Genomic DNA, 23,505 nt, shown 5'->3' with positions numbered 1-23,505 from the left:
ATTGAAGATTACACCTAATAAGCTATTTTGGCGTGCTAATAATCGAGCTTGGACTACTGGAGACATTGTATGCGATTGGTTCGAGCTCTTTCCAGAAGTAAAGTTATTCAACTCACAGTTCAAAACACTCTAAGAACAGCTTTTAAAAGTGACAAAGGATAAAAAACCAACAAGGATACCGACATCGATGACATACAACCAAATACGTTCACATTGAAAATTTTGAGCCATTTCTAGACAATAGAAATGATCTTTCTGCTTAGTTAGTGAAGGAAGATTCAATTAGGGAAATAACGCAAGTAGTCATGGATGCGTTAATGCTCTGCAAAGAATTCGAAAAATTCTTAATGACTGCCAAGAGACCAGCTTTTTATAAAAAAAAACATTAAATTAATTTAAAATTTCTTTGTGCATAGATACAGGGACACATTAAACTGTTATACGTACAATCACTTAATGAAGTATTTTTTTATCTACAGAACCTAACTTCTATTTTAACACTATTAGGTCTCCATTTACGCGGCATTTCCGCAGAACGTAACCTCCGCGTAAAACTAGAGTCTACTGTATTATATGAGTGTAAGTTGACTAAATATAAATGCAGGAAATTTCTTTACCGTGCACGTATCCAAGTTTTTTTTAAACACATTTTACAACGTAAACACTTTTCGGATGTGTTCATGGGAGTTAAGCCGATACTTGGGTTTTACACCGAAGAATCGGAAAACAAATCGTGAAAAGCTTGAAAAATTACATGAATTAAAAAATATCTTAAGGGGAAATAACTATCTTAAATCTTCTTTCCAGCTACAAAAGTTTTGGAACTTATCAATCTTTCTAGCCCATCAGAAAAGCGATAATGGGATAAAACTCGCTTGCCGTTAAATCAGAATTATGGATATGGAACTCCAAAACTGAAAGGGGGGTTCCAGCCTAAACAGGTGTTAAGTGGTGAGGAAAAACTATGGTGATATTTGGATTCAGGGGGGGGTCAACCTCATCTATATATAATAGCGAATGATCGAATAACGCTCCAGACGTCAACAATGAAACTCGCTCCACGACATTATAATATTTTTGGTAATGTCTGACATGCTTTATTTTGACAAGGCTGAACTGGATCCGGTATTTTTACTACTCTACTGGCAAGACTCATTTAAGGAGAATGAAGAAAGGAAAAGTGGTCAGCAATGAACGCTATCTACCGGAGTTAGGGTTAAATTAACAACTATCTAAATATCACCAAACAGGCAATGGCTTTGTTGAAATGTAGAAGCAATTTTAACCCGTCATAATTTGACGGGTGTAATTTCTAGTTAAGTAATAATCAGCAAGAATAGTGCCAGACACGGTTCATTAGGTTTTTCCGTTAGGCCGCGCAGTGATATTGCTATACTTTTAAGATTTGCCACGAAATCTCAATTTGATTTTACACGACATTTTAGTTTTGGACATTTAAAACTAATGTTGAAATTTTCAAACTCATCGTATATCCGAGTTCAGTTGAAACTTATATTGAATTCAGAGGTTGAAAAAGGATTCTCAGGTCCGTTGCAATTGCACAACGTAACGAGAAAGTTCAAAATTTAATGAAAATTGAATCTGGTACTGAAATACATGGCTTACTAAATATCAACAGAGAGTTTTTTGTTTAAAAAAACTATTTGGCACAAAAATTAAATATTTATATTGTTAATGAAACATGTTTATCTAAAATCCAGTAATGTTAAAGCAATTTCTGAAACTCATGCTCTTGAATCGTTTTAGTATCAATATTTGCAAAATACATTTATTTTGTCCGAAAGTAAGCCAGTAGACGTTTAAGTATTTTGTTCCACAAATTTTAGACCACTATTTACAATAACAAATGAAATAAAATTTTTGAATTTCAAACTTAAAAAGGCAATACAATAAAATACTTATCTACAGGAAAAAAGAAGTGTTTAAAAGTGGTCGATTTACTGTTTTGCTTTCATTTAAAATAATATTTGTCATCCAGCATTACGGGTTTTTATCCTGTGCATGAACATGTCCACCTTTCTTCAGAACAGTCTTCACAAAAGCGTATGTCTTAAACATTCATAGGCAAAATCGGGAGAAAAAATACTTCTGTCAAATAACCAAAAAGTTTCGTAACCAAGTTAAACATGACCCGGAATTCTGCTTAATTTCAAACTATTAGGTGGGGGAAAAAATCAATAAATATAGTCTAGCACATACCTTGAACGGATTGAAATTCGTCCAAACAGCTACAATGATGTTAAAACAAAATACCTAGGAAGGGCTGCCACTGCAGTACTTCTTCAAAATTTAACCGGAAGGGAATTACTAAATCCCAAATCTATTAAATCGGGAGCTTGCAAAGAGAAAGAGATCGAATACGCTTCTTAGAAGTGTTATATAGTAGTGTTGCCACGCTTGGAAAAGTATTAAACAAATGTTCATGCGTATTATCCATTGGTATGTAAATTGTAGAGTGTTCCAGAAGTGGAGGTTCCCTACTTTTATTTTCAACATTATGTTAGTTGTGGTTGATTTTTTTTTTCAGTTACCTTGAAGTCTTAAAAGTCATGAACATCGGCAGAAAAACATACATGTCGTATTACTTCTGATTTCCGCCATGTTCTCGCAGATGTAGGAAGACATCACTGGATCCTCGGGTCGCGTCCGGAAACAGTTCACCGTTTACAACGCATGGTTAGTCAGGTTGTGGTTATGACGTCACTGGCTTTCTTTCTGGCCAGCCCGGTACAGCAGCTGTGTTTGGATCACTCATGGTTACAGCGCGGTAGCTCTAGTTTAGCAGCAGATGACGCTCTAATAAAAGAGAGTATAAGACGTGAAACACGACTGGGTTGGCAAAAACAATACCATGTGATTTAACTAACCACGTCGAGACGACGTTGCGAGCTATTGCAAAAACCAGTAGACCTCTAGATAGCGACCACAGCGTTTTCGAACACTGGGGTGACGTCACCGGTGCCACTGCAAGCATCTCCGAACGCTTGCGGTGGCACCAGTGCTTTTTTCGACCGTACCATAACGGTTGACTGTTCATTAGTATTGTTTTTTCTGCTATCTGTTCAACAAAAAGCTCATTTTTGACTTAACGCGTTTTGGAAAAAAACCTCTTTAAGGATCTTTTCGGAAACACTTCTCCGGTCACACCGCACGTTTGGTCATGTTGCGGGTATGACGTTACTGGAATATTTCTGGTGATCCCGGTAGAAAAGTACAGTTTCCGAACGCTCGTGGTAACAGCCCGTAGTTACAGATCAGTAGCAAACGGCACTCCAATCCAAGAGATTGTAAAACTTGAAGCACGAACGCATTGACTAAAATATACCATGCAATCTCGCTAACCACGTCGAGACCGCGGTGCGAGCGGTTACAACCGGGTCGCCGCCAGAGAGCGACCGCAGCTTTTCCGAACGCTAGTAGGTGACGTCACCGGTGCCACCATTCTGAACGCAGCCGAAATAGTCTCACGGGGGCCTTCGGTGACCGAATGGTCAGACTCACTCAGTTATTGCACTTGAGGTGGCGGGTTTGACCTCCTACCGCCTTTGCCTTCCGATGTTATTTCTTTATCTTTTTCAGTTGTAAATTAATCTTCAGTAGTGTCATTCGGTCACTTTTTGCATACTAAGGGAAAGACAAAGCAGTGAAAATTTGATTTTAATAGGCAGTTCGAATTGATTTCGTAGTTTAATCACATGCAAAGTTTTTTAAACAAGGAAGTAACTAAAGATTTTTAAAGTGGAGTGAGGGAAGTGTAAAGAACCTTATTTGTTTATTAGAGTTAAAAGTAATTCCAGTCACATTTTTAACAACTTTAAAAACAAAACAATGCAGAGTTCTTCTGTGCTGGTAGCAGTCAACTACTAAATTGTTTTGTTTTTTTTTCAGCAACGACGAATTTCTTATTATCCTCATTATACCAAAGTTTATTCTGCTCTGGGGCCGTGGTAGCCCGATCGGTAGAGTGTCGGATTCAGGGCCGGAGGGTCCTGCGTTCGAACCTCGATGACCCACCGTCGTCATTAAAGGGGACTGGACGACGTTAAATATGCTCGTGGTCTCAATGTCCTCCAAGTGAAACGATACCTCTGGGGGTGCTAGCACCAGGTAGCTATTAGCTCCTGGACTAGTTCTAAATTCTCATTAACTGTTCGATCCGGTGATGGTGATGCCAATAATCGGTATAAAAAATAATGGAGGCAAGGCACTTAGTATGCAGTCCTCGACATAAATACAATTGTAGTCAGTTGTGACTCGGAATCGGAATTATTCTGCTCTGATTTTTCAGATTACCATGACGACGGTTGTTTTTAATATTTGTTTAGAGAACGAAATTCTCGCCGTCATAATTACAAATCGTCTACGGTTTGATTTAATCATATTTTTTCAGTGGTTAACTCAAGCAGACTTAAATTAGAAAAAAAAAGTAGTTTGTGCTGTTTTTAACACGCTTTTATTAGCTTCACTTGTATGTTCGTGAGTAGCTCTCCTTTGGACTAACAAGGAGAGGTTACGGTCTCGGAAATTCAGATCGGGATGAGATTTGGCAGATTAGTAGTATCCCTTAAGGGTACTCTCAGGGTAAAGTAATAAAGCGCACTAGCCATAAAATTCCGAGAAAACAGCCTTTAAAGATTTACGCGCAACTTATTAACTAGTAGAGATTGTGCGTAAACAAGCGCCCGGCGGTCATGTGGGCAGCGCGCTGGGCTTCCATGCTATCGATCTGGGTTCAAATCCACTGCGAGTGTTTTTTTTTTTGTTCATTTATAAAGTAACTGCTACAGCTTTGTACAATTTGAATTGAAGATAATGCGAAATTTTTAAACACGTAAAGCACTTTAATAGAGAAAATGGAGATAAATTAAATCGATACAAGTTAAAATTTGAATTACAACGGCTACAAAATTACTGTGGAGCTTAATTTATAGATGATTTTTAACAATATAGTTGTTATTTATATACATACACCAGAATGATATTTATCATAAAAACATGGAAAACAAAAACTGTTTTGATATCTCGCACAATTTATAAAGGAAGATTGCTTACAGGATCAACTTTTTTGTGAAAGAGTCGTTGGAAAACATACTTCATTTACATTCAGGAAAATTTCTCTTTTGTCAGAATGTTTAGAAGTATACCAGGTATATCGAATCATTTTATCAAAAATTGGCGATGACAGTTGATGGACAATTGATTGTATTTTTATGCAGTCTTCACGGGCATTTATTTCTCTATTATTTTCAACGAGAAACGCGCAATTATGTATATTTTTTATTAAATTCTTTACCTGTCTATAAAAATAGACGTCGCAAGGTTGAACAAGTGGAGTACATTTTGGTGGAATCCCTTTAACTGAAAAGTTGGAGATTTTTCATCATCCTGGAAAATTTGGTCGTATAGTTCAGGTTTTGTTTGTCCTCCCGAAGAGTCGATAATCAATAGAAATTCTTCCTTTCCCAAATAAAACTTCAAGCAAACGGTTTAAAAATTCGATGTATAGTCTTGTCGTTACCTTTCCTGATTTCAAAGATGTTATTATGACATTTTTATATTTTTGTTAGTATTTATCAATTGTTTTTTGGATTCGGGGGCCAAAAATAGCAGTTGCTTTTTGTAAAAAAGCAAATACAAAGGGCAGAACTTTTCCAGACAGGGTAAAAGAATATTGAGCGGTATATGAATGCATTACTCTATTCATGTCGTGCCTTTTGACGAAAATAGTTTTACTTCCCTTTCGAGCCAAAGTCCTGTTGTACGCCGACTGATACTGACATCCTGGAAAAAGGAATTAAAATATTTTGTCAAAAGCAGGCGCGGATCCAGAGAAAGGGTTGTGGGGGGGAGGGGGTTCATGACCCATCTTTTAAATGACCAAATATAGAATAAAATTGCATTTTTGGGACATATTTTGAAAAAAAATTGCCCATTTCGCACAAAAATTACCCTTTTACCCCTCCCTTTCCGAAAATGACCTCCTCCTAAACCAGAAGCTGGATCCGCCCTTGGTCTGAAGATCGTAAAATAAGTTTTTAATTACTTACCAGTTTGGTCAGCATTGATAACATAATCGTTTTTGAAATTCGGTATCAACTTTAACGTCTGGATTACAAAAGTGTCTGCAGAAGCCAAAGTTTCTTCGATCGTCGCAGTTTCTCTTTTTGAATCAAATTTTGTGACTTTTCGCTGACGAATGGCATGCTTCCTTTTGAAATTTTTTTACCCAACTGTCAGATGTTTTAAATTCAAAATCTGTAAACTGTCGTGCTGCTGCTAAAGCCCACTGTTGCAAGTTCCGAGTAGTAACTTGTTGATAATTCTCTCGAGCTTCTAGAAAACGATCATATGTCCAAGAATTGATTACATCGTATTGATCTAACAGATTTCCTCCATTTTTTATTTCTTTCTCCCATTGCGATAAATATTCATTTTTTTTAACCTTTTTTTTTGTAAGGTTTGCAGATTCCATGGGGGGTGAGCCGTTGCTATGTTCACAACTTTAATTTTGTAATCCAAAGGAAGATGCTCTACCTCTCTTCTTTTTTTCTCTTTTGGTTCGTATTCAGCTGATGAGCTTTGAATTTCGACTTGCTCAAAAGGTTCCTCCTCACAGTTTTCATTTTCATTAGCAAGTTCGTCATCAGTTACAAATATTTTTTCAACCAGCATATCCATAGTACGTTCATAAATTTCTTCGCCCATTAACACTGCTTCATGAGAAATTGAACTTGATGATTCTGCTGCAATCAAATGGTTTTCAGTAAGCAAGCTCTCGTAATAAACGACCGCATCTTTTAATCTCTGCTTCAACAATTCCTTGTGCAATGAATTTTGATCCATTTTGCCAACAGATTTTATTTGTTTCAGGATTACTTCAATAACCGACCATTTCGATTCACAATATTTAAAAAACTGAAATCCTTTTTCACGGTATAGAATGTTCCAGTCTAATATACAGCACAGACGATAAATAAATTTAATGATGAAAACAAATAAGAACATTGCAAACAATAATAGATGGAAAATAAAGAGTTGAATATTCAATGAAAAATACAGCAGACGATAAATTTACAAATAACAGAATCAAGGAGCAAAACCATTGCTCGATAAGTACGGTTAGGTTTTTTTAAAATTTGACTACCTGCTTATATGCAATAAAACAACATTCTTACTCATCCACAAAGAAACTGATTATGTTTTTATTGCAAAAATCATTTACTTCGTCAAAGTTTATAATATCTAAAAATGTGTAATCACTTGTTTGTGAGAATAGTAAATAGAGTTTTGCAAACTGCAAAAAGCGGTAATAGTCACTTTATAAATGAACAAAAATAAAAAAACTCGCAGTGGATTTGAACCCGGATTGACCGCATGGAACCCCAGCGCGCTGCCCACATGACCACCGGGCGCTTGTTTACGAACAATCTCTACTAGTTAATAAGTTGCGCGTAAATCTTTAAAGGCTGTTTTCTCGGAATTTTATGGCTAGTGCGCTTTATTACTTTACCCTGAGAGTACCCTTAAGGGATACTACTAATATGCCAAATCTCATCCCGATCTGAATTTCCGAGACCGTAACCTCTCCTTGTAAGAGCAAGTGGCTTATTACTGTTAGTACATTCCACCACTTTATGAGAGTTCGTGGCCGAGCGGTCTAAGGCGCGGGTCTTCGCTGACGTCCATCTCCGGGAATCATTGGGCATGCGTTCTAATCCCGTCTACAACGAAATTAAATTTATAATCCTTCAACTCAATTTTCGCCCATTTTTTGTGATCGGATTATTTTAAAATTTGGAATGCAACCTCAGACCCGATGGCAATGCAATATTATATAATCAAATTAATTTATTAACGATAAGTTATTACTTTATTCTAATTAACGTGCTTTAATTAGCTTAACTTGTATGTTCGTGGGTCCAACTTTAGTTTAGACAAATGGCCAGTGGCTTTTTAGAATTACTTACAACGTACAAATCAGAGCTGCGGAGTGTAACAATATTTGCACATGAATTTACCAGAAAGCATTCAAAATGTCTGATGCAAATAATGCAATAGAATACTAAGATACATTCCATTACAAAAACCGAAGACACGCGCCAAAGATTTCATTTAAGAGTTACAAGTGTTAGCAATATTTAATATCTAAATCTTGTTTGAAAAAAAAAAAACAGCAATAAGGACTTTATATTTTTTAGAAATAAAAAATACAAACAATTAATTTTTGGTTATTTGAGCACAAAAACTAGAATTGTAAATCCACAATCTTGGAGGTGTCCACCTCTCTAAGAGCCCCCCCCCCCCACGAATTAGAATCATCCAAAAAAGACCGCTTTAAAATACCCCCTCCTCTAAAAATGTCTATAGCATAGTCTGTGTAATCCCCCTCCCCCTCGTGAATCATTAATGGTAATTCGTACAAAGAAAGTCACTGGTGAATAAAATTTTAGCTTGAAGTTTTACTGACCCTAATGTAGTATTTCTTTTATGTTGTTATTGGTTCTCCTATCCTGTAGTTTTTCAGTTATTTATTCCGCATAATGATACACTCTAATCTTTAAATACTTAAATATGATAGATTTTGTTAAAAGTTTTCGAGTATTTTCGAGTGGGGCTTGGTTTATCGTGTGTTTTGAAAGTTGAGAAAAAAAATGCACTCCTGTTTGGGAAAATTGCAACACCACGAAGGACTTGCGAGAGTGAGCTGAAAATTGCAGGAAATGTAAAGTAGGGCATGATATGCAAATGATTAGACTTGCAGACCGGTAGAAAGAAAGCGAAATTTGAGCAAATTCCGGAGTTTGAACGGGGCAGAATCTTCGGCCTTCGTGAAGTTGGATTGTCTTATCGTGCAGTAGCCGCTCGTGTGCAGCGTAACAGAAGCACAATCATGCGTGTTTGAAGCAGTGGACGGACGAGGGTCGGGCAGCTCGGAAGTCCGTAAGTGGACCCCGAAATATGACGTCAGTTCGCGATGACACACACCTGGTGCATATGGCGCTGAAGAACCGCACAGCTTCTTCTAGACAATTGGCAGCACAGTTGTCAACAGCTACACGTGTTTCATTGTGTGCTTCATCAATTCAGAGACGTCTGTTGCAGAGTGGGCAGCGCGCTAAGATTCCTTTATACCATCGCAGCCTGCAGCTACAACGGGCCAATGTGCGTAGGAACTGGCATGCTGATTGGCAGCAGGTCGTCTTTTCTGACGAATCCCGCTTCAACTTGTGGCACCATGATGGCCGAATTCGTGTCAGGCGCTATGCCGGTGAACGGCACATTCGAACGCCACATGTGTGGCGTGCATTATCGAACGCCACAATGGACGAACACCCGGAGTTATGGTCTTGGGTGCCGTAGCATATCATGGACAATCACAATTGCTACGAATTGTGGGCAATTTGAACAGTACCGATACATAAACGAAGTTTTACAGCCCCAAGCTATTCCTTTCCTGCAAAGATTGCCAGGGGCTGTATTCCAGCAGGATAATGCCCGTCCATATGTCGCCAGGACTGTCAAATTCCACCTTGATTCGCAGCAGGTACAGCTTCTTTCTTGGCCTGCATATTCCCTGGATATGTCACCGATTAAACATGTGTGAGATTTCGTTGGGCGGCTTCTCGCTCGTGATCCTCGTCTTGTTGATTCGACAGACGAACATTGGTTGCGCATACGAACTACGAACAATATGGAATACACTTCCGCAGGCAAACTTTGTTTCACTTCATGCCGAGACGTGTAGCAGTTTTTATTTCGACGGGTGATAGCCACACAAAATACTAATTTCTATCTCTTTTTATTGTTTGTTTGGTTTGAAAATGTAATCATTTATTTATACCATAACCACTCAACTGTGTATTAAATTTCATTCAACTATGATGCTTCCTTTCACAAACAGGAGTGTAGGATCGATTTCCCGGAAACAGTAGGATTAAAGTAATGATATAGAATTGTGTTTATGCAATTTTCCTTCAGCTTGTGCTCGTCGGAAACTTTCTTAGCTATTCTGCACAAGATTATTAGGTCTTTACCAGGCTTTAAAAGTCCCCTTCCCCCTATTATTTCTTAAAATTAAACCTAAAGAGCAAAACGTTTTTAGTCATTTCATCAATACACTCAAAACATTTCAGAAACTGAAAAATTTCTTGAAACAAAGAAATCTTAATGAATCACTAACAATCGTGTTGAAATAGAGATTTCAAGATTTCAACTTTGAAAGTTTTGAGCGATATCAACAGCAACATTTTTCAAAACTGCAGGAACATGTCCATTGTTGTTTGAAGTCGAAGAGATATCGGAAATTTCCTGCTCCCCCTCCTCACATCGTTAAAGATCCTGACATCTTTTACCAGCGATAGGGCTATAAAAGTCCCCCCCCCCCCCCCGCTATTTTTTTAAAATGAAACCTGAAGTGCAAGAGTTTTTAGTCATTTCACCAATACACTCACAAAACATTTCAGAAATGGAAAAATTTCTTGAAACAAAGAAATGTTCTTTATAATTAAAGTATGAAGTACTGATTCCTCTAGATTACCAAAGATAACTCAAACGTTTGAAAAAACTTGAGGTTCCCTCAAAATCACTAACAATCGTGTTGAAATAGCGATTTCAAGATTTCAACTTTGAAAGTTTTGAACGATATTTAAATCAACACTTTTCAGAAGTTCAGGAACATGTCCATTGTTGTTTGAAGTCGATGAGATATCGGAAATTTCCTGCCCCCACCCCTCACACCGTAAAAAATCTCCCGACTGATCTTATACCAGCGATAGCCGAAGGAGACTTGATTCACTTTTTTTTTTTAACAGAGGTGTTCCTTGGCCTTTTAATATCAAAAATACCCCACCCACTTTCGTTTAAAAACCTTAATAAACATGCATTTAGTTAAAAAAAAACATAATTTTTACTGCAACTTGGTTGCTGCAAATTTGGAAAAAATAAAATGTTTCATGTTTTAATTTTGTTAAAAATGTTTGTTCGAAAAAAGACACAAATGCTTCTAATTAAATAAACTTTAGAAATATGGTAGCTTGATCACATTTAAATTAACTTTCAAGTCTTCAAAAATTGTGAGAGAACATAAATTTATTGAGTTTTCCTCGAAACAATGTGAAAATAAAATAATAGTTTAAAAAATTAAAAAAACACGCTTTTGTGGCAAAATGAGCTAAAAGTTAAAAAACAAAATAATAAGTCTAAAAAACTTAAAAAAAAAAAACACGCTTTAGTATCAATATTAACTAAAAAGTTAAAAATAATCTTTGGATGACAAGTATATAACGTAATTGACCAAACACTTAATTTTACTGTAATAAACGAGCTGATGTGAGCATCACATGACTTTCTTTTACTCCAATTTTAATGTAATTTTCCCATTATTGGCAATTTTAATGTGATTCAAGAGTTAACTCTCTAAATATCACCACCAGTGGCCAAATTGAAACCAGATGTAAAATTAAAAAAAATCGCCAAATTTGTTGCCAAGTTGGCGACAAAACACGGCAACCAAAAGACTGGCGCCAAGTGTCCGCCAAACAATGCATAACAATGATTTCTTCCCAAAAAGGGGCAAAAGACCCCCTTAATTAGTCAAAAATTATTCGCGAAGTAAAACAAGGACATGAAAATGACCCTTTCTGTAAGAATGCCCCTTCTGTATTGTTCCAAATGTTCCCTTTTGCTGTAATCTTTGGTTCTTTTTTTTTTGAATTTAACGCAAGGGGAAGGTAAAAGTAACCCTATTGTATTACTAACCCCACGGAAAAAGTTATAAATAACCCTATGTACATATATGTATTAGTAGCAATCACTCTAATGTAACTGGTTACATGGCGCCATTCATGAAGTGGGAGGAGTTATTCAATGCCGATCTGCAGCACTAACGAACTGATGTGTGCATCACATGACTTCCTTTTACTCCAATTTAATGTCATTTTCTCATTATTGGCAGTTTTAATATGATTCAATAGTTTACTCTCTAAATATCACCAACAGTGGTCAAATTAAAACCAGAGTTAAAGAAAAAAATTTAAAAAAAATCGCCAAATTTGTCCCCAAGTTGGCGACAAATCTTGGCGACCAAAAGACTGGCGGTATATCGCCAAGTGTCCGAAAATTATAACACCACGTGAGTTTACATCGAAATTAACAATGATTTCCCCCCAAAAGGGGCAAAAGATCCCCTTTGAAGCATACGAATGCAACCAAAAAGGAAGGTGCACAACTAGACACCACCAGGAGTTTACGTATCAAATTTAAACTTTCTAGGACATACCGTTTTTGAGTTATATGAGACACATACACACATACGCACATACATACGTACATACAGACGTCACGAGAGAACTCGCCGTAATTAACTCGAGGATAGTCAAAATGGATATTTCGGGTGTCTGTATGTTCTTAGGCACTTATCCGCGTGTGGTCGGGTTGAAAAAGAAACTCATCATTCATTCGGGGGTGAGTAAAATGAAAATTAAGGTCGATTTTTGGGTGAAAATTTTTTCGCGAATACAATACTTCCTTTTTTGTAAAACGAAGTAAAAAGGTATATGTAAAACATATTTACCGAGAAAATAAGCAGAAAAAAATGCTATATTCATGTAAGCTGGATGTTATTTTTTTCCAATTATTTTTAATGTCGTGCATAAAACTCAAATTAATGCAGCAATCGAAGCGCAAAGCTGCAGAACTAGATGTCTCCAATTACATTTTTTTTTAAACTGCGTTGTGTAGGGTTTTATCTTTCTTTTTTTTTTTTCAGTTTTCTGATTTCAATACTTAAGAAGGCCTACAACCTTGGACATTGTTTTAAAATGGACCCTAAATGGTTTAAGCAAAAGAGGAAAAGTAATTGTAACTCATGTTTCTGTAGCGACATAAGAACTTTCGCTTTTTTCTTTATATATTTTTTTTTGGGGGGGGGGGATACCTACTATGGGCAGCACAAAACTTCATATTGAAATGGAACTTAATTTCACCTACGTTTATAATAATTAATATTTTGAGCAATTTGTTAATAATTATACACATTCTTGGATGAATGGAGATTTTTAAAGCAAAGTACATAAATTCGAAAAGCTCTAATCTTCTTATATATGAAAACATATTTAAAACATAAATAATAATATAAAAATTAACATTCTGTTATAAAAAAGTTGTAACTTTTTGTATAACTTAACTTTTCGCACATCTTTAAAAATGTTATTTCTTACCAAAAGAGACTTTTCAGTTTTGCTGTAATATTAAATTTCAGCTCTTTCCATTTCTTTAATACCTTGAACTTTGTTTTTCTCTTGCTAAGGATTAAAGTTACGCCTATTTAAAAATGATTGACAACAAGTGTGAAAACCCGGAAGTCCAACTTCAAATGCGGAAGTTTTTCGTTTGTTATCGTTTATTAACTCGTAGTTATTGTTATCGTCTGCTGAATGCAGATTATGCAATCTCATTTTATGCCTCAATAAAGATTTTTAAAAAATAGTTGAATCCAAATTAATCTTAGCTATCGGAATCAGCCCACCTTCAGTAAACCGAAGATTCCGGATAAAAGCTTATACTGGGCTGTCATTTGATCCCATAAAATTTATTTAAGCCATATAAGGGAATGTGGGGCAAAGTGAAATAGTAAAACATATAACTTGTTTTTAGCACCACCTATCGGGTAATATTTTAACTATGTAACACATGCAGGCTACTCCAGTGAAGAAAAATTTCTCTAAATATCAAAGCATATGATACTACAAGCAGTTTTCAAAAATTGATACTCATTTTATCTTATCATGGTTAAAATCAAAAATAATTTTTAATATGAAATTATAAAGTTTTTAAAATTATTTTTAATATTGACTGAGACCTACTAATATTTAGTTCGGTATTCATTTATCTCATGAAAAACAACCCTGTTGTAAAAACTTCCCCGCCAAGAAAACCTTTAACTTTTCCGCACAAAAAAGGAAACCTGCATCCTAAACCCAAAAACCCTCAGCCATAAAAAGTTATGATATCTAGTTTGCCCGCCAAGTATCTGCTAAACTATCATCCTCCCTCTTCTCCTTTTTCATCACAGCTACTTCCATTAGAACCTCCTCCCACCTTCAACTCCTCAGAAATATGGATAGATCTTTTAAATTGTTTATCTTGTTTGGCAGGAAGCTTTTTTTCTCACCAAGCAACCATTTCACTTTGAAAAGCTTCCCGCCAAACAAGATTAACAGTTTAAAAGATCTATCTATATTTCTGAGGAGTTGAAGGTGGGAGGAGGTTCTAATGGAAGTAGCTGTGATGAAAAAGGAGAAGAGGGAGGATGATAGTTTGGCAGATACATGGCGGGCAAACTAGATATCATAACTTTTTATGGCTGAGGGTTTTTGGGTTTAGGATGCAGGTTTTCTTTTTTGTGTGGAAAAGTTAAAGGTTTTCTTGGCGGGGAAGTTTTTACAACAGGGTTGTTTTTGATGAGATATCACATCTTTTTGCATTGATATTATTACTTTGTATTTTTAGAATTGAGAACATCAAGTCAAAAAAATTTCTGTTGAAACAAAACTGTTTTGTGTTTTTAAGGAACAATAATGGCTTGCCTAATTTTACGTCAAGTTATTTTCTGACTATTAAGATTCTATGTTCATTTTGCGAGAATTGGGCGGTTTAAATTTTATTACAATTTTTGTATTCTCTTTCTGTTGCAAAGAAAATTTCTTGGATAATAAAATACTATATTTTAAATTATATTGCTTTCGAGTATTTTACAACTTCGCAATAAATTCTATTACAGTTTCTTTATTTGACAGATTATTCAACATTTTCTTGAAGGTTTCTTTAAATGTTTTACAGCTTGAGGGATATTTTAATCTAGCTTTTCACTTTTAGTTTAATTAAATTTTTTTCTTAAATCGTGGTTTATTTTACGTTTTATGGGATAATTTTAATTGTTTGGTGATTTATCTTTTTCTTGATAGAAGTCTCTGTCTTGTTTAATACACAGTTTTGTTTAAAAGTTCATTTAAAAAACGAAATAACGCATGTTATCACCAAGCAAAAAAAAAAAAAAAAAAAAAAAAAAAAAACTAAACCATTAAATATTTTAAATTTGAATGTGTCAGAGGATCTATACAACTTTACTCGATGTCAAATCGCGGATATCCCAAATTTGCCATAGCGAATGCGCATGTTGCGCGCGGACTAAGCTCATTAAAAATCGTGCTTCAATGAATTGTAAAAAAATTTTCAGCTAACAAATTACTGCAAAGCACGGATATCCACACACGTATTTCATATATTTTCAATTAATTATGTATTGTTTGTGAAAAATCCATTAATTTAGAAAATAAGCAAATCAATAAAAATAGTGCTATTTTTCGCTTTCAATTAAAAAGTTATATGTGCCGTATTCATATGCGTACAGTTTCATATAATTTGTCACGTAATGGTAAACGAGACGTAATGTCTTGTAATGGTTTAACCCCAGTTCGCGCCGACATTTAAAATTTCTTCCCTCCATAAATATATCAAAACTGAAAAACAGGGGAAGGAAATTTCGTATCGGCAAAACTTTGGGGGGGGGGGGAGGACAGCATTCTAATCTCATTCATTAATTTGCTTCTCTGCTTAAATATAAACAAACAACAGGGAATCTTAAAAACAGAAAGCCCAATGAGCCGAGTCTGCGCGCATGCGCAGTCGCTGTGGCAAATTTATGATATCCGCGATTTAACGTCTAGTTGCGACTGTTGGATATGTTTTAGTCTTGATTGAATTTCATTTCCTAAAGGCCATATCACACGTAGCGAAATTCGTTCAACCTGACGATCAACTTCGGTTCGACTCAACCGCGAGAGCGAATTCCGACCGGAAAATCCCCGTGTGCTATGCTTTCCGAGGTTGAGCGTATTCCATTCAACTTTTTATCTTCTCGGCAAAAAAGTTGGATCAACCTCAACTTTCAGCCAATCAGGAGGAAGCAATCCTCTGACCTGTTACGTCAAAATACAACATGGCCGCCTGTAACAACATCAACAGCGTGTGCAAGGAATGGAATAAACTGCTAGAATAACTTCAGGTGAGTTATTAGTACTATATTTTCGTCAAAAACAAATATAAAACGTAATATTTTATAAATCTCCACCTTATTATTGTGTTAAAAGGTTAATTTCTAGTTCAAAGTCGTCGTAAGAATTTCCTTCCCAAATTCGCCAATCTCGTAGTGTGCAATCTTGCCAAATCAATGAATGTTTATAAACAATCTGAAGCAAGAGCAACGGTAATGGGTCAATCCGTAGAAATCACCCAGGCCGTGTTGCTCGACATTTTTGATTTTCCTAATTTTTTTACTAGTTAATTCTCACTACTAGGTGAGTTCAAAAGTGTTAAAAGAAAATTTTTTAAGCTCATACTTTTTTTTAACCCACCACTTTAAGTTTGCTTAGTTGCCGTTTTTGGACCAAAAACAAGTTTTACGTAAATGCATCTAACTCGGTTAATTTTACAGCTATCAGGACAAAACAAAATCCATCACCAGAAGGATGCCCCAGATACGATTTGCTTGCAAAATATTATTTAAATGGTGAGAAAGGAGAAGAAAAAAAAATAACAATTACAAACTGAAAATTAGCATAAAATACGAGTTTTAGTGCAACAAAATTAGTAAAAGGAGGAGAGTCTCAGCTATATTTTTTTTCTTCTGTAGATATAATATAGGACTACTTGTTGTAGGAATTTTAAACTTAAGAACTTTGTCCTTTTTTTTTTTTTTTTTGCAAACTTTTTCAAAAATGGAAAAAAATCGAATTTTGACTAAGTTTAAAGTAAAATATCTCAAAAGGGACTAGTGAAAAATTATGAAATTGATACAGGTAACACCTTTTTTATGACATGAAAATATGATTACAATTTGATGACTGAGACTCAACTGGTACTAGAGTTATAGAGCATTAAAGTTGGCCAAATATTGCATTTTCGCAAAGTTTAAAGCAAATTATTTCAAGTGGGACCGAGTGAAAAACAATGAAATTGATACAGGTAGCAGGTAGCACCGTTTTATTATATGAACCTATGATTACAATTTGGTGACTGAGATTCAACTGGTGTCAGAGTTATAGTGCATCAAAATTGGCCAAATATTGCATTACACATACACAAAGTTAAATATTAATTCATAGATAAGCTTCACTTTCCAAACCTTTAATAGAAACAAAAGTTCATCTTCTTTAGCAAATTAAATTCATGCAATAGAATTATGCACAAAAAATAAGCAAATGAATAAATGAAATAAATGTTTAGCTCCTTTGTCCTAAACATTTAAGTATATACACATCATAAATCAATTGTTATTAATAACAACACATTTTTTTTTTGCTACAATTTATCATCTTTTACTTAAGTTTTCTTCTGTATATAAAATACCAGACACCCGGTTATAACATTCAGAGGCTGGAGGCAGATGTTATCGCTGAGATGACATCTGCCTCCAGCTCGGTTATTCGCTCTTCCGGACTGATGAGTTCCAATAAAAACGAAACTGTAGTCTCTGGATATGATAATCGGGCTGTCTGGTATAACATGTTTATTGTTTAAAAACAGCACACACACCATGCCTATACTTTACGGAAATACATTGATTTTACATTTCATAAAAGCTAGGGGGTACTTTGCCTGTCCTCCTCCCTGTATAATATTCATGTTATATATACTTGTCTAATTTGTTTTCTTAATTTTAGATTATGTGAGAAAGAATTTCAAGTTATTGTTTACAGATGCAGTTATAGAAGTTGCAGTCAAAAACTGTTTGTTCCAGGGCGAAGTTAATTATTGTTGAACTTTGAAATGTAATTGAAATTATGTATTAATACATATGAGTGTGTGTGTGTGTATGGAATTTATTGTAAATAAAGTTTATGTATAAATTTTATGTGTCAGTTTTCTCTAAAGAATACTAGAGAAAAATGAACTATTTTTTAATTTTTTTTTTCTTTCTTGGTATATATTATAAAAGATAATGTTCCTTCAGGATGCTTTGTAAAAACATCTATGAAGCATTGTTCTTCTCAGAGAACAAAAGTAAAACAACTCACAATTTCTTACTTAATTGAATGTACCTGCATGACTCAATTAAATCAATAGAACCATTTTAAGTCCAATTTTTCAAACTATGAAAAGTAGTACAAACCTGCCTAAATCAGTAGAAAAGTTGGTATTCTTGCGTTCTATGTAACTTGTAAACTATGCAATAAGTACTTTATACTCTTCACTATTTAAAAATTTAAAAAAAAATCAAAACTTAAAGTAATAAATTTTATGTGCATGTGTTGGAAAGATAAAATAGAATGGGTCATGTACAGAGGTTTCATATAAAAACAGTAGCATGTATATATAAAAGTAGAAAATTTTGTTATTCCACTTTTTGTGCATTGCTAAAAAGATTTCTATTTTAACAACTAAACTTGGTGTACATTCAATAGCAAAATAATAATACTTAGACGAGGTTGGGTTTTTGACAAAAAAAAAAAAAAAAAAAACCTGTTTTTGAAATGACCTGTTAAAAACTCCAATACTGACATTGATAGTTTTTATAAATACATATGGTTTCCTGATGCTGAAAAATTATTTCAGATTATATCATTAAAATTAATGGTTCAATTAATAAGTTTGATTAAAATTAATTGATAAATTTTCTTGTAAATTTGTTACACTGTAAAAGTAGTTATGGATAACAGTTACAGCTTGTTTTCAAAGTAGTTTTGTTTTAAACTTTTTAATAACTTAATTCATTTGTAACAATTAGATACAATTAATTTTATCAATCAAAAAGGCTTTCTGGGAAAGGATTTATGCAATGTCTCTTTTATTTTGAGTAAAAATGAAACTAAGTTGATCAGAACTCAATAGTTAAGTATAATAGTATCTAAATATTTTGAATGGTGATATTTACTTTTTTTATGTTATTAATTTTTTCTCTAATATAAATATTCTCTGTTTATAGAGGAACTAATAGTTGCTTGATACAACCAAAGACATAAGTGTCAAAAACTTAAATACCAACTCTAATAGCTTTTGTAGCGGTTATCTCTCAATTCAGGATGTCCCAGCAAAAGTATGATGGGAAAGTTTTAGACAAAACAATATACCCCTGTTCAGCATCAATAGAGAGGATATTCTCCAGTTTTGAATTGATCCATTCCAAACTTAGAAATAGACATGGTGTGCAAAAGGATTTGAAATTAGTATTTTATCACTGCATGGTTTGAGGAGAAAAGATTTAGAGTGGGAATAAATGTAAATGTTGACTAAAGATCCAAATTTTATTAAAGTTTGAAAATTAAACTAGACAAATGTATGCATTGCCTTTCACTTTCAGCTTTAAAAAAAATTAAGGAATAAATAGTCATTATTATTGTTACTATTCAATATACTGCTATTTCCATTACTTGTTATCCTATACTAATAGTAGCTCTTTCATTCATCTCTCTCATTCTACAGGCAAGCAGCTTGTTGAATCAACATTCTGTTTGGGATTTTTTACTAAACATATATTTTTTTTTAATCCAAAAGAGTCGAAAAGTTTCCTCTAGTGTATGAAATCAAAATACTTTAAACTGAGAATCATTTGTTGTAGCAATTTCATACTAAATACAAATTTTTTAGTCAGGTTTTGGGCAGATAAGTGTTTAAAAGTAATAACTCAGAAATGTCCATTTACTTGATTTATAATTGCTGTTATTAAATTTTGTCACATATTTTAAAGTGGTAGACAAGTTTACTGGTTTAAAAATCACAGCTTTTACATAATTAGACATGTTATTTATAAATATCGACTCTTACTCAGGTCCAGATCTACATGCCCGCAGTTGGGGGGTCAGGGCAACGACCCAAGAAATTGGAAAACTTTTTAGATAAACGAATACACTTAAACCTTCAACGTTGCAAACACATTTGGGAATTTCTGTAAAGTATCAGGATAATTAAAAGATTTTATTTGGGAAAATCAGCAAATGTGAAATAAATACATAGAATTACCTTAATATGAGCCACGAAAATGTCCGTTTTAAATAAAATTATTAAAAAAAACCTTTAAATATATTATGAAAAGCAGCAAGACTAATCAAAGTGTAAAAAACGTAATAGTTACATAAGAGTTACCAACATTTGCAAAAAAAAAAAAAAAAACTTTGTCTGATAATTAAAATAGCCGTTTAAAACATAAACAAATAATAATATTGAATTTAAAAGAAATAGTGAAGAAAAGCTTCCATGGTTTTAATCAATTCTTATCGGGGAAGGGGGGATCAAAACTTACAGATCCAGGCCTGCTTTTACTCATTGTTATTAGGTAAAAGGGCTGTTATCGCTGTGTTGAGCTAGTAAAATTAACATGTTTATAAATCACTTTTTCATAATTTCGAATGATTGCAACTTTCAAAACTGAAATTTATTTACAGTTTTGAAATAAATTGAGAAAAAAAACCCCATTAAATCCAAAAAACATCGCTTAGAGTACATTGTGCTAAGTCTCCTAAAGTGGTACACAGAAGCCACGTTTAGGATCAACCCTTCATTTGAGAGCCTGGAAACCCTGTTCCAACTTCTCCAAGAGAAAGTTGAATGAAAGCTTGAAGTTGAACGGGTAGGTTGAGCGAATTTCGTTACGTGTGACATGGCCTTATAAGACAACTTTGGAATAACTGTTAGATCTGTTCCAACCTTGCAATTGCAGTCCGAGATAAACAAACCCTATGAGCTGAGAGTAAGTACATAAGAATTTAGGGAAAATTAGTGATTTTCAAACTTTAATTACTCCGGCCCATGATGTCCCTGGGGGTTGAATTTTTGTATATGCACGCAATGGCCCCCCAAGAATATGTATACAAAAAATCATTACCGTAGCTCCCCGGGGGGCTGTGATAGAACCCCGGGAAGGTACATTTAGGGGGGTAAAAACGAGCGGGGAAGAGGAGAGGGGTCAAATGGCACAAAAGACACATCAGTAGGGCACAAGGAGTGTGTGTGCAAAATTTCAGCTTGATTCCTTTTTTCCTCTGGGCTGTAGCCCTGTCAAAGAAAGCGAAAACTCTTTGGAACAGCGATTTTATAACTTTAATACCTCCTCCACCTGATGGTCTAGGGGATTGTATTTTGGTTTACGGCGTCAGAGGCCACTAGAAATTGAGTGTACCAAAAATCAACTCCGGGGGTCTTCATGGGACTGAGATACAGAAAGGTGAAAAACCCAAAAAACCCCAATTCGTTCTGTCGTGTAATCTTGTTCTTGGTCGCATTACTTTCTTTCGTCTTTGGCGGTGGATTTGCTTCTGTTAGCTGCTGACGTTTGGTTTCCTTGGCGGGGCGGGACGCTCCCGCGTCCCGTGATCAATATTACGCTTATTTTTACTTCAAATAGTTTTTCAAATTGCTGAAGTGCACGGGGCAAGTGGATTCGGGCGCAGTGAAATAGTTCATTTCCTTACTTACTACCAAACAGCACTACCTTGAGAGTCACAGATCTGGACGAAATTCTGGATTTAGGTCAATGCCCACTAGATTATGAGCCCAGGTAAAGCGGTTTGACTGCATAGGCAGCATTGACTGTAGACCTAGTTCGGCTGCAACGGGGGTCCAAAGTTGCTGCTTGAGTACAGAAGAGCAATGGATATTCCTTTGAAATTTAACTTTCTTTAACCTTTTCTTGATTTGCATTGCCGGATGTGTCAATTTAATGCAATCACAATATCCCCCCCCCCCTCGTTGTACTGGCAAGAGACGTTGAATTTCTTTGGAGGGTAGATATTGTCCGAAAAGCATCTAATTCTAATAAAGACGTCATTGCAATTCTGGATTCCTGCCAATCAGTGTAGTTCTGACGGCAAAAATTTGATGTTCATGAATTTGGAAAATTTTCTGGATTTAGGTCAACTCGTACTGGATGTGAGCCCAGGTAAAATAGTTTGAGTACATAGCGTTTAGTTCGGCTACAAGAAGGGTCTAACTTTGCTGATTTGGCCCCAGAACTACAATAGCGTTTTCTTTCGAATTTGAAATTTTGGCACAATATTTGCTTTCCTAACACCTGTTGTGTCTCTTGTTAACGTAGGGGCTTTGGAATTTATTCTACACTGTGAATGCATTCAGTTGGGTGACCATCAAGGTCGGTCCGTTTGGTAGTTAACTAATAATCAAATAGTTACCTATTTATTCACTTACTAATTAATTCATTTGCATTCCTTCATTAATATATAAATAAGAGTATTAAAAATTCACTTATCACTTCACCATTATTCACTCATTTATTAATTCTCATATCTATATATATTTGATCAAAGGTATTTTTAATAATCAGATACAAAATATTTCCTTAGATTTTTATTTTTTCACTTTGCCTCAAAAAAAAAATTCAGTGAGAATTTCACCTTTTCTTGAATTAACATTTTTACTGTCAAAAATTTAAAATGTTTAAACGCAAGTTTTATTATAAACTACTGTTTTTTCTTTATGTACTGAAACTTTGAAAACAAATTTACAATTTATTTCTTTTGAAAAAGGTAGTATCTTAACTATTTCACTTTGCCCCACATTATTTACACAATAACTATTTTTTTAAATTACGTTACTAAATTATGAACAATAAAAGCAACATAAGTGACTCATTTGTGGTTCAAGCTACTGCCATGAAAATTTCTTTGCTGGCATATAGCCAGTGCAAAACAAATTTCAGTAGATAGGTCTCGATTGTACATTAGATTCAGAGAAAAGTTACATTCTTTGTAATCGATATTAGAAAGTGATTTACACTTTTTGCTGTAATATTTGGCATTTGTCTAAAACTTCCAAGTTTTTTTTAGACTAATATTAAGCTTTAACAGCAAGGTGTAGAACTTACGATCATGTGCTTATAACTTATAGATTTAATTTATACTCAGATCACGGGACTCGGGAGCGTCCCGGCCGCCAAGAGAACCAAACGTCAGCAGCCAACAAAAGCAAATCCACCGCCAAGAAAGACGAAAGAAAAAAGCTACTAAGGAACAGTTTACACGACAGAACAAGTTGGGGTTTTCTGGGTTTTTCACGACTATCTCAGCCCCATTAAGACCCCCGGAGTTTATTTTCGGTATACTCAATCTCTAGTGGCCCCTGACGACATAAACCAAAATACAATCCCCAGGACAATCAGGAGAAGGAATTCAAGCTAGAAAATCGCTGTTCAAAAAAGTTTTCGCTTTCTTCGACAGGGCTACAGCCCAGACGAAAAGACGAATCAAGCTGAAATTTCGCACACACATTCCTTGTGCTCTACTGATGTGCTTTTTGTGCCTTGACCGCCCCTCCCCTCGTTTTTACCCCCAAATTATACCTTCCCGGGATTCTGTCGCCCCCCTCCGGGGGGGGGGGCAATGGTAATGATTTTTGGTATACATATTCTTGGGAGGTCATTGAGTACATATACGAAAATTCAACCCGCAGAGACATCATGGGCTGGAGTAATTAAAG

This window comes from Uloborus diversus, chromosome 8 (genome assembly GCF_026930045.1).
Source record: "Uloborus diversus isolate 005 chromosome 8, Udiv.v.3.1, whole genome shotgun sequence".
Lineage (NCBI taxonomy): Eukaryota > Metazoa > Arthropoda > Arachnida > Araneae > Uloboridae > Uloborus > Uloborus diversus.
Note: the sequence above shows the minus strand (reverse complement) of the source record.